This window comes from Carlito syrichta, unplaced genomic scaffold (genome assembly GCF_000164805.1).
Source record: "Carlito syrichta isolate Samal-C Ts95f unplaced genomic scaffold, Tarsius_syrichta-2.0.1 Scaffold288120, whole genome shotgun sequence".
Taxonomy (NCBI): Eukaryota; Metazoa; Chordata; class Mammalia; order Primates; family Tarsiidae; genus Carlito; species Carlito syrichta.
This window is the reverse complement of record NW_007232216.1, coordinates 221,102-232,416: the sequence shown is the minus strand read 5'-3', so window position 1 is coordinate 232,416 and position 11,315 is coordinate 221,102.

Sequence of the window (11,315 nt, the reverse complement as noted above, 5' to 3'; positions counted from 1 at the left end):
TACTCATATATCTCATGATTGCTAATCCATTAAGGCATTTATCTTTCATTTGAAAAAGAAACAGAGCAACTTGTATTTGACTTATCTATCTTGCTCCAACCCACTGAAATGTTGTAGTAGATTATCTTTTTCCTACTGGAAAAATATATGGCCCATAAGGAAATGCTATTCATATTCATTAGTAAACATGCTGTCTCCCCTCAAAGTGTGCTGCTCAAACCTTCTGCTGAGGTCTCTGAAAAATGTCGGGCTGGAAGAAGCTCTCTCTTGATTGCTTCTTTCCAACACTAGTGTGTGTGTGTCTCATTATTTTCAGCACTACTGAAAACTCTAGAAAGGGTGAAGAAACACCTTGCTGACAATGTGCTCTTTGCCAAAATAATCAATTCTTCTGCTTCTTTCCCTTCTAAAATTCAAATATTCAAGTACTCTTTGGGCACATTCCCAAAATTTTGTTTGGTTAGACTTCACCATGGAAAACAAAATTGGTTCAGCTGAAGTCTGTAGCCAGAACATTTTAAGCTTCATAGACCTTCAAAGTAGTGACCTTCTCCTCACCTCCTCTGCCTCTGTGCTCCATTAAGGAAAATACCGGAAGACGTTTCCACACAGAGAGGCCAGATCACATTTTGATTCAATTTTGAGAGGAAGAACTGAAACGAGCTAGAACAGGTGGTTATTTGTGGCTCTTACCTCAAATGAGCTTTGAAAAGCTTTTCTGTAAACTTTTGAAGGTCTTTTGTTACTTAATAAAATTTTTCTGGACTTCTTAGTCACCATAGTAAAAGAATCAGATGTATATCAACCATGCTCTTTTTTTCCCCCAAAGAGTTGTTAAGATCACACAAATCACAATCATACTGTAAGCAAGGTGAGGATCAAGAAAATTAGGACACCAAACCTGCTACAGGGAAACCAAGAGTTGATCTTAGTTTTTCCCTTTAACTTTGCTCATGCAGTCCAGATGGAAAAGTTTTAGGAGAAAGTCTTTTCTCTCTATGCCACTAATCCAGTTTTGGCATGACTGTCCTTTAAATAACATCTCTTGCCGGGCTCGGTGGCTCAGCCTGTAATCCCGCGCTTTGGGAGGCCGAGGTGAGTGGACTGCCTGAGCCCGCGGGTTTGAGACCTGCCTGGGCAGCTTGGTGAGACCTCATCTCTACAATAAATAAAAAAATTAGCCAGGCGTGTAGTTCCAGCTACTTGGAAGGCTCTACAATAAATAAAAAAATCAGCGCGCGCCTGTAGTTCCAGCTACTTGGAAGGCTGAGGCGGAAGGATCGCCGGAGCTCAGCAGGTCGACGCTGGGGTTGCTGTGAGTGTGCCACTGCACTCCAGCCTGGGTGAGAGTGAGACTCCAACTCAAAAAATAATAATAATAAAATAAATAAATAAATAAAAATTAACATCTCTTCAATAACAGCACTCTAATTCTAAGCCTTCCTTTTGATACTTTGCTAGTCCCATGGTCCTGTCTCTGAAATGTCTATCTTACACACCCACACTCCTGATCTTTTCTGCCACCTCCTTGGTTCTTAAAGCACTGTGCAAGAAGAGGACAACTTGTTCAATCTTTTCCCCCAGCTGTTCCCTCCCACCAAACTGCATACACTCTCCTCTGAATCTGATGCCATGGAGGTCTATGTGCTGAACTGGAACACGCTTCAGTTTAGCAATCCTCAGGTCAACATTAATCTCAAAGTTCTGTTAGGCTAACTCGACACTGAACCTTTCCTTTCTCCCATAGTCCAAAGGAATATCTCTCTTCTTTGACTCCGTATAATATTTGATTTGCTTCTCCTCCATGGTGCATCTCATTTTCTAATTGTATTATTGCTTGTGATCTCTTTTTAAGACCAAAATTCGTGTTTTGCTTATCTTGTATTCTCCATAGCACCTACCACATGATGAATGTTCCATAAATAACTGCTTAAAGGAATAGAACAACAACAACAAAGCACTAGATTCCTAGATGAGGAAGCAAGGCTACTAGAAATATGTAAAATATAGAATTAAAAGGAAGTCAAGGTTTACAGATTGGTATATTTTACACCAGATTTTTAAATGGAGCCATCTTGAGTCTTTCTCTTACATGCCATATTCAATCCATTAGAAAATTCTATTGACTCTGCCTTCAAAACACACACAAAATCCAACCAGTTTTTACAACCAGCCTGACTGTAGTCACAATTCATCTTTTGCCTGGATTTCTGTGAGTTTTCTACGAGCTTTCCTTGTCTGCATGCTTCCTTGCAGTGTAATCTCAACAAGCAGCTAGAGTCACCCTTTGTTTCTTCATGTTTTTTAAGCCATTATTCTTATCATTTTATTTTATTTTTATTTCACAGCTGTAGGGTACAAGTGATAATTTATTCTATAAGTAAGTTGCATGCAGGTAAAGTTTGGGCTTCTAGCTGGTCCTCTTTCCTTCGATAGCAGACCTGGTACCCAGTGTGTTGCCACATAGTCCCCCCAAAAGTGTCCAATATTTTGCCTATTCCACCCTTGTGCTCATATGACCAGTGATCAGATCCCACTTAGGAGTGAAAAAATGAAGAATTCAGTTATTTGTTTCTGTAGTAGTTCACTTAGTATGATGGTCTCCAGCTGCACCCATGTTGCGTGAAGACCATGATTTTGTTATTCTTTATGTCACCCTTTAAAGACACAAATCTGCCAGGCATGGTGGCTCACAACTATAATCCCATTTAAGACTGGGAGTTTTAGGCTGCAGTGAGCTATGTATGATTGCACCACTGCACTCCAACCTGGAGTTACAGAACCAGAGCCCATCTCAAAAATAAAATAAATAAATACAAACATAAAAATAAAAAACTCTCCTAAAGTCAGATCATGTCATTCCTCTGCCCAAAACTGTGAGGCTCTCCCTGTCTCACTCTTGACATTGGGCTGTGGGGCTCTACATAATCCATTCTCCTTCCCACCAAGCCACTAGGTGACTTCTTCTCCCTTCTCTTGCTGTGCTCCCTCTTAGGTATTCTACTCCAGCCACACTAGCCTTCTCACTGTTTTACAGGTATGCAAGATCTTCACTCCCCCTGTTCTCTCTACTTGGAATATTTTTCCTCATGAAATCTACCCAGATGATCCCTCAAGTCCCTCAGGTCTCTGCCCAATAAGGCTAACTACCTTCCCCTGATTGACTACCACATTTAACCTCTCAGTCTGCCACTCTGACTCCTCAAGTTCCCATTCCCTCTTGGGCTGCTCTAATTCTTCTGTCTTCCACAGTACTTTTCAAGCATGTCTACCATTCTCTATCTGTATTCCTCTGCTAGAATGCAAGTTTTATAATGGCAGGGATCTTTCTTTTCCTCAACAAGTATTTGCAGAAAGAGAATGAAGAAAGAGATGGTTTAGCTCAACTAAGCTTCTAATTCTGCTGTTAGGTTTCTAAAATAATGAAACTCAAAGTGCTCACAGCCTCATACCTTAAGATTCTAGAAAAAAAATCCTGTCAAACAGACCTAAAAGCATGATGAGGCACTTATATTGACTATGAACCAAAATAGTCACATGTAAACAAAAAAGTGTTAAATGAAACATGTTTGTTCTCACTGCATCTGATTTATCCAATTGTGCAACTTGCATTTATGCTGCCCATAAGGAAAGATGCCCTGTGATATTCCAAAGACAAAACATTCCAACAGCTGTGTGAAGTCTTTGAGCATAGAGATTCATTTTATAGGTTGAATAAAAGCAGGCGTTCAAGAAAATATTCAAGCTCTGTGAGGGCAGGAATCATATCCATTTCCTTTGCACAGTGTGTCTAGAATTGGTAAATTAGAATACTCAATAAATATGTGTTAAATGAATAAATAAATAAAGGGAAAGGGTTCCCATATTTTCAGAAATAAACAACGCAGTAAAAAGTAATTTTAATATTTACTCAAAGAAAGAATTTATCACCTGGATATTGGTATAATACCAAATTTTACCTTAATTTAATTTGTTTAGAGGTGAATTATTTATTATAACAATAACATAAGATCTGTGAACTATGTAGAATGGGTAAGGAAAACATTAGCTTTTTGAATGTTTATTACTTCTTCTTGAAAGAACATAAATTCTTTCAGTTTTTAAATGACTATTTGCTTTTCTACTTGGAAAACATAAGTTTTGGGTTTTATTTATATGAGACTAAATTTTTTTAATTGCACATTAATCTTATTTTGTGTCCCATGTTTCCCTTTGCTAGTGGGTGTTGCAAATTTAATATAATAATAATAACAATAATACATGTTTGTTGTGGTATGCAAACATTTTCCTATTTACTGTTTCTTCCCTTTTTCCATATTCCCCGTATTAGTTACTTGGATTGATGTTTACAAAATGTTCTGCCAACTCTCCTGCACACTAATTCTGTGGTTATTCTTTCCTACTATCTTTTGAATTATTTAGCACACAGGTGAAAAGGGCTAAATACTATTAAAAATATGAAATGTTGTTATTTTCACAGTTTCATTGTATATTTGAATATAGTCATTTATGTACTAATTAAATACATAAGTAATATTCTCTCTCACCACAGAACTCTTCGCAGTTTCCAAGGACACAAACTTGATTCTCTTTTTTCACTAAGCAAGAGTTGGCCATTGTCTATGAAATGTGTTAGGACAGCCTCAGTCCAAGCTGAGTGGAAAGGTATTCTTTCCACATTGGAACTCCATTACTTTTGCCTGAATAACAATCCAACTTAAATAAATGAAAAATATGAAACATATCATTTATTACAAATAGATGAAATTACACTAAAGATGTCTTGTAAATTCATAAGAAAACTTACTTTAGTAATACACAAGTAAATTATAATTAGTAAATCAATTCTTTGCCTACAAAGTACTTGTACTGTGCTTGTGTGCTTATTTTTAGGAGTAATTTAAACATTTCCTGTGTAATCATAATTAAACCTATAATTTGTTTAGGAATTTCTTTAACAAGAAAGCACAAAGATAAACCTCAATTTAGCTGTCCCCATCTAGATGATCAATCATGTACTCCAAATTAATAAGAACCAAATTTTAAATGCTATTGTTCTTAGTAGAAACCAAAATCCATAAAACTGGAAGACTTGGTCTCAGATAATAATTTGTAGATTGTCACATATAAGAAAGTTCTTGATAAATGAATACAGGAATGATTTGTCATCTGTGTCAATAAAAATTTGTTGTTTTTTAAACAAATTTTTATTTTTTAATAACAAAAATAAGTAAATTAGAAATACCCTAATGAGAAGATTTCCACATGGCATTCTGAATCCTTTAAATGAAAATCAAAGTATTATAGCAATAATGAGTTATACATTTAAGAGTCCTTTTAGGATTATATTTTCCTTAAAAATTTTTGTACCTTAAAATTAAATGAAGAGGTATAAAACAGCTTATGTGAGAAATTTATATTTTTATACACTACGAAAGGATTGGGTATAGTTGATATCCTATAAAAAGAGCTGTGATAACATTAAAAATATCCAAATACCCGACATATATTTTAAGAATAACCACAATTTTGTTTCCTGTGAAATACAGCATTCAATAAACATCCAAGAGACCACTCTACAATGAGTCTCTGACTGCCAGCCTGATAGTACGACAAAGAATGTGCAGTAAAACCCACAGAGCATGTTGCAAAAAGTTCTGGGCAAAACCCAGCAGATGAGAGGATCTCCAAATCCCTGTTTTCTATTTTAAAAAATACAAAAGAGTTTTGCTTGTTTTCTCCATTCTTTATTGGCAAGCCAGCTTACTGAAGAGAAGACAGATGTCTCAGTCCCTTAGGTATTTGTCAAAGTGTGAATAAAGGACTTCCTACCTCAATTTTCCCTTGCAAGGCAAAAATGCATATTGCTGACACTGGCCTTACACAGACTAAATCAGAATCTCTGGGAATAGAGCTGCTTATCTAAATGTGAATAAGCATGTCAGAACTTTTTTCATCACTAAATTGAAAAAGCTATGCTACTTCCTAGTTATATGGATTTGAGTAAATTGCTTAATCTCTTGTAGCCTGAGCTGTCTATAGCATGAGGGTAATAACAGTATCTGATGGATTCCGTCTGGGGATTAAATGAGAAAATACCTGCCAAATACTTAACACAGAGCCTGGCACATATTAAACACTTGCAAATGGTTAGTTCTTCTCATTCTTCTTATTGTAATTAACATAACAGGGCCCGAGGGGTAAGAACTAACAGAACTGAGATTCCATCTCAGGATGACCAGCAGTGATTCCAGCTCATGCTTAGGATCTACTCTGAAATCTGGTAGCCAGACTTTTACTGAAGGAAGGCTGCTTATTTTCGCATTAGCAAATAGATGAGTAAAATCTGAAAAAAGTACTATATAAAAAGCAATACCTTGGATTCCTGTTCTGGCTAAAATGAAGTAGCCCCATTCTTCCTGGGTCCTTCCTCTTACAACTAAAAACAGGGGCCATAAGGCAACAAATAACAAACACATATTCTGAGCAGTGAAAAGAGGAAGGTGGACTGCCAAAGAGATCTTGGGACTTGGGGAATGACACTGAGGAGTATTTTCTGGGTTTCCTTGCTGCTTCCCATATATTTTGGTCAGGGCACTGCAGGAATCCCCAACATGGAACCACTGAGAAGAACAAACAAAATAAATGCCAAGAAAAGTTTGTTCCTCCTAGCTGAGGACTAAGAAAAGAGTGGCCTAATGGAACCAAAAACATTTTGGCAATACCTGCCCTACTCTGGTCAAACACCAAAGGGACAATCCTACACCATTACCACCATCACCGGTTGGTTTCAATAGGAAAAAAGCCAAGAGTTGATTTTCTACCCCATCTCTGAAGAAATATGTAGCAGTGCTTTGATTTTCCATCCCCATGGTGTCAGCAGGCCCAAGGGAGAGTAGATTTCTCATTCCTATTCTAAAGAAAGTAGATAACACTGCAATTACTCCAACAGGACAGTATCTTGGAAATGTGGCAGTGAGTTGAGCATCCACTCGCACCTGGTCACAATGAGACCAAACAAGCGAATGTAAGGTAGGGCTGTTCATCACTCAGCTTCAACCTTGCTTTCATCTTCACGCTTTAAGTCCTTAGTACTAGCAGGTCCCATCAGAGAGTTAAGCCTCCATCCCCCATATGCAGCAACAAAGTAGTATGAATCAACCCTCTGATTCCCCTCTCTCTGATGTCAGCAGAGCCCAGCAGGAAACTGAGGTCACACCGCACTTGGAGACAAAGAGATGGTACAAGTTGGTGCCCTGCTTTCCAGAGGAAAATGTCAGTAGGGCCAAAGAGGAGGCCAAACTTTCACTCCATCCATCTGTAATAAGGCAGTATGAGTCACACCCCACATTTGAGGACTAGGGTTGGAAAACCTAGTGAAAGCTGATCCTACACACTTACCTGCCTTTTATGCTACACCTCAACTGTGAGATTGCCTGCTTTAAAAAAAAAAAGAAGATTGAGCCGGGCTGGGTAGCTCAGCCTGTAATCCCGCGCCTTTGGGAAGCTGAAGTGAGTGAATTGCCTGAGCCCGCGGATTCGAGATCCGTCTGGGCAACTTGGCGAGACTTCATCTCTACAATAAATAAAAAATTAGCTGGGCGTGGTAGCGCGTGCCTGTAGTTCCAGCTACTTGGAAGACTGAGGCGGAAGGATCGCTGGAGCCCAGTAGGTAGAGGCTGGGGTGGCCGGGAGCGGCCACTGTACTCCAGTCTGGGCAACAGAGTGAGACCCCAACTCAAAATAAAATAAAATAAAATAAAATAAATTTAAAAAAGAAGATTGAATAGGATCCAGTGTCTCATAACCTACTATCCAAAATTCCTGGATATAATTGAAAATCACTCATCATAACAATAATCAGGAAAATCACAACTTAAATGAAAAAATCAAACAGATGCCAATGCCAAGGTAAATCAGATGTTGAAATTATTTGACAAGCATGTTAAAGAAGCCATCATAAAAATGCTTCATAAGCAATTGTGAATTATCTTGAAACAAATGAGAAAACAAAACAAAATCTCAACAAAATAAAAATTATTAAAAAGAACCAAATGGAAATTGTAGAACTGAAAAATACAACCACCAAAATAAAAACATACTGATGGGTTCAACAGGAGAGTGGAGATAGCAGGATAGTCAGGGAATTTGAGGATGAATGAATAGAATTTACCAATCTAACATCAGAGAGAAATTAAGCTAAAAACCAAAATTAAGAGAGATTCACAGATCTATAGAACAAAAACAACAACAAAAAAAGCTAACATTTTCATCACTGGTGTTAGAAAGAGAGACAGATTGGGAATGGAAAAGTATTTGAGTCAATGATAGATGAAAATTTCCCCAATTTGATGAAAAACATAAATGTACAGTTGCAAGAAATTGTACAAACTCCAAATAGGATAAATCCAAAGAAATTCATGCAAGATACATCATAATTAAACTTCTGGAAGAAAAAAAAAGACAAAGAAAAAATCTTAAAGGTAATCGGAAAGAAAACAGCACATTTCTTACAGGGGAAACACAATTTGAATGATAGGGGATTTCTCATCAGAAACCATGGAGGACAGAAAGAAGCAGCACATTTTTTTAAGTACTAAAAGAAAAAAAACTATCAATTGTGAATTTTATGTCTGGCAAAAATATCCTTCAAGAATGAAGGAAAAAATCAAGACATTCTCAGATGAAGGAAAACCAAAATAATGTGCTGAGTATAAATGGGTAAAAACAGGGACAAATAAAATAGAATATCCTTGTCATGAATTTTTTAGATCATTTTTGATGATTAAAGCAAAAATTATAACACTACCTGATGTGTTAGATGTACGTTGAAGAAATATTTAAGATAATTATATTATAAGTAGAGAAGAGTAAAAGGACTTAATGAGAGCTAAGATCTCTATAACACACTCTAAGTGTTAACACCGATAGACCAATAAATTATGTATGTAAAATATGATACATAGAACAGCCATTAAAAAACTATACAAAGAGATATACTCAAAAACCCATAAGTAAGTCAAAATAGATTTCTAAAAATGTTCAAGTAACTCATAGGAAGACAAGAGAAAAGAAACAGAAAACAAGTATTAAAGTGACATCCTTAAGCCAAACATGTCCCCAATTATCTAATGTGAATGAGTAAATGCACTAAAACACAGAGGTTGGCAGAAAGGATAAAAAAAAAAGTTGTCTGTAAGAAACTCATTTCACATTTAATAACAGACATAAGTTCAAAGTAAAGGGCTGAAAAAACGTAAGTATTGTATGGTCACAGACTAAAAGCAGGTGACTATGTTAACATTAGATAGACTTCAGAGAAAAGAAAATTACTAATGACAAAAAGAGACATTACATAATGATGAAAGGATCAAGCCAACAGAAATACATGCAACTTCTAACTGTATATAAACCAAACAATTGAGTCTCAAATTACATGCAGCAAAAATGGATAGCACTGAAAGGAGACATGGCCAAATACACAATCGGATTTGGAGACTTAAACATTCACCCTCAGCAACTGATAGAATTACTAGACAAAAATTTTTCAAGGATTCAGAAAAACTGACAAGACAATGTACCTATACTGACATATGGAGAATGCCAAACAACAGCAGAATACACGTTTTTACAAGTGTCCATGTAAAATTCACCAAGGTCGACCATATAATCTAGGCCATAGAACAAACTCAAATGTAAAAGAACTGATATATATAATACAATATGACTCCATTTTGATGTCTGACTACTGACAGCATATAAACTTCCCACCTATACTTCATCTTTCTTCTATATATCTAGGCAAGCTAAAAAGAAAGCTTGAGTGCTACCTCCTTTGGTCTTAACGAAAAAGTCAGATCACAGAAGCCTCAGCTCATGTTCATACACAGAAAACCTCCTATCCTTTAATCACCATGAAAACGTATATTCAATTGTTAGGGATGCCATAACAAAGTATAACAGACTGGGTGAGTTGAACAATGGAAATTTATTTTCTCACAGTTCTGAAGTCTAGAATTCCAAGGTGTGGCAGGACTGAATTTTTCTGAAACCTCCTCCTTGGCTTGTAGATGGCCATCTTCTCCCTGTGTCTTTGCATGGTCTTCCCTTTGTATCTGTCTGTGTCCTAATTTCTTTTTCTTATAAAGATACCAGTCATATTGTATTAGGGCCCTAATGATCTCATTTTAACTTAATTACATTTTAAAAGACTCTATCTCAAAATACGTTTACATTCTGAGGTACTGCGAGGGTAACTTCAACACATGATTTTTTGTTGTTGTTGTTGTTTTGAGTTGGAGTCTCACTCTGCCGCCCAGACTGGAGTGCAGTGGCCGCTCCTGGTCACTGCAGCCTCAACCTGCTGGGCTCCGGCCATCCTTCTGCCTCAGCCTTCCAATTAGCTGGAACTACAGGCGCGGGCTACCATGCCTGGCTAATTTTTGATTTATTGTAGAAATGAGGTCTTGCCAAGTTGCCCAGGCGGGTCTCAAACCCGCAGGCTTGGACAATCCACTCACCTCAGCATCCCAAAGTGCAGGATTACAGGCTGAGCCACTGAGCCCGGCCAACAAAATATGATTTTTGTAAATTTTAAAATTTTTTTTAATTTTTCATAATCAATATTTTTTATTATGATTTTGTGGGGTACAGTTAAGGGTTAGGTGTACAATTACATTTCACTTAGGCACCCTGTTCATAAGAGGTGTTTCCTCAACCCCAGACAGATATTTGCTACTGTTAATCCCATCCCCCACCCATAGTTTCCCAGTACCGAAGGTCATTTTCTTATAGTATTACATTGGATGTTCAAGGTCCATTATATGAGGGAGAACATGTGATACTCAGATCTTTGTTTCTGTGAGAGGTCACTTGGTATTATAGGCTCTAGCTCCATCCAGGTTTCTGCGAAATTCATGATTTTGTTCTTTTTTATGGCTGTGTAGTATTTCATCGTGTATATATACCACATTTTTTTAATCCAGTCCTCTTTTGATGGGCAGCATGGTTGTTTCCAGGTTCTTGCTATTGTGAACAATGCTGCGATAAACATACGTGTGCAGGTATCTTTTTTATAGAGTGATTTGAGTTCTTCAGGGTATATTCCCTGTAGGGGAATTGCGGGGTCATATGGGAGGTTGATATTTAGAGCTTTTAGGAATCGCCACACTGCTTTCCACAGAGGTTGCACTAGTTTATACTCCCACCAACAGTGTAGAAGTGCTCCCTTTTTGCCACATCCTCTCTAGCAGCTGTTATTTTTTGAGTTGTTGATAATGGCCATTCTGACTGGAGTTAGGTGGTATCTCAGTGTG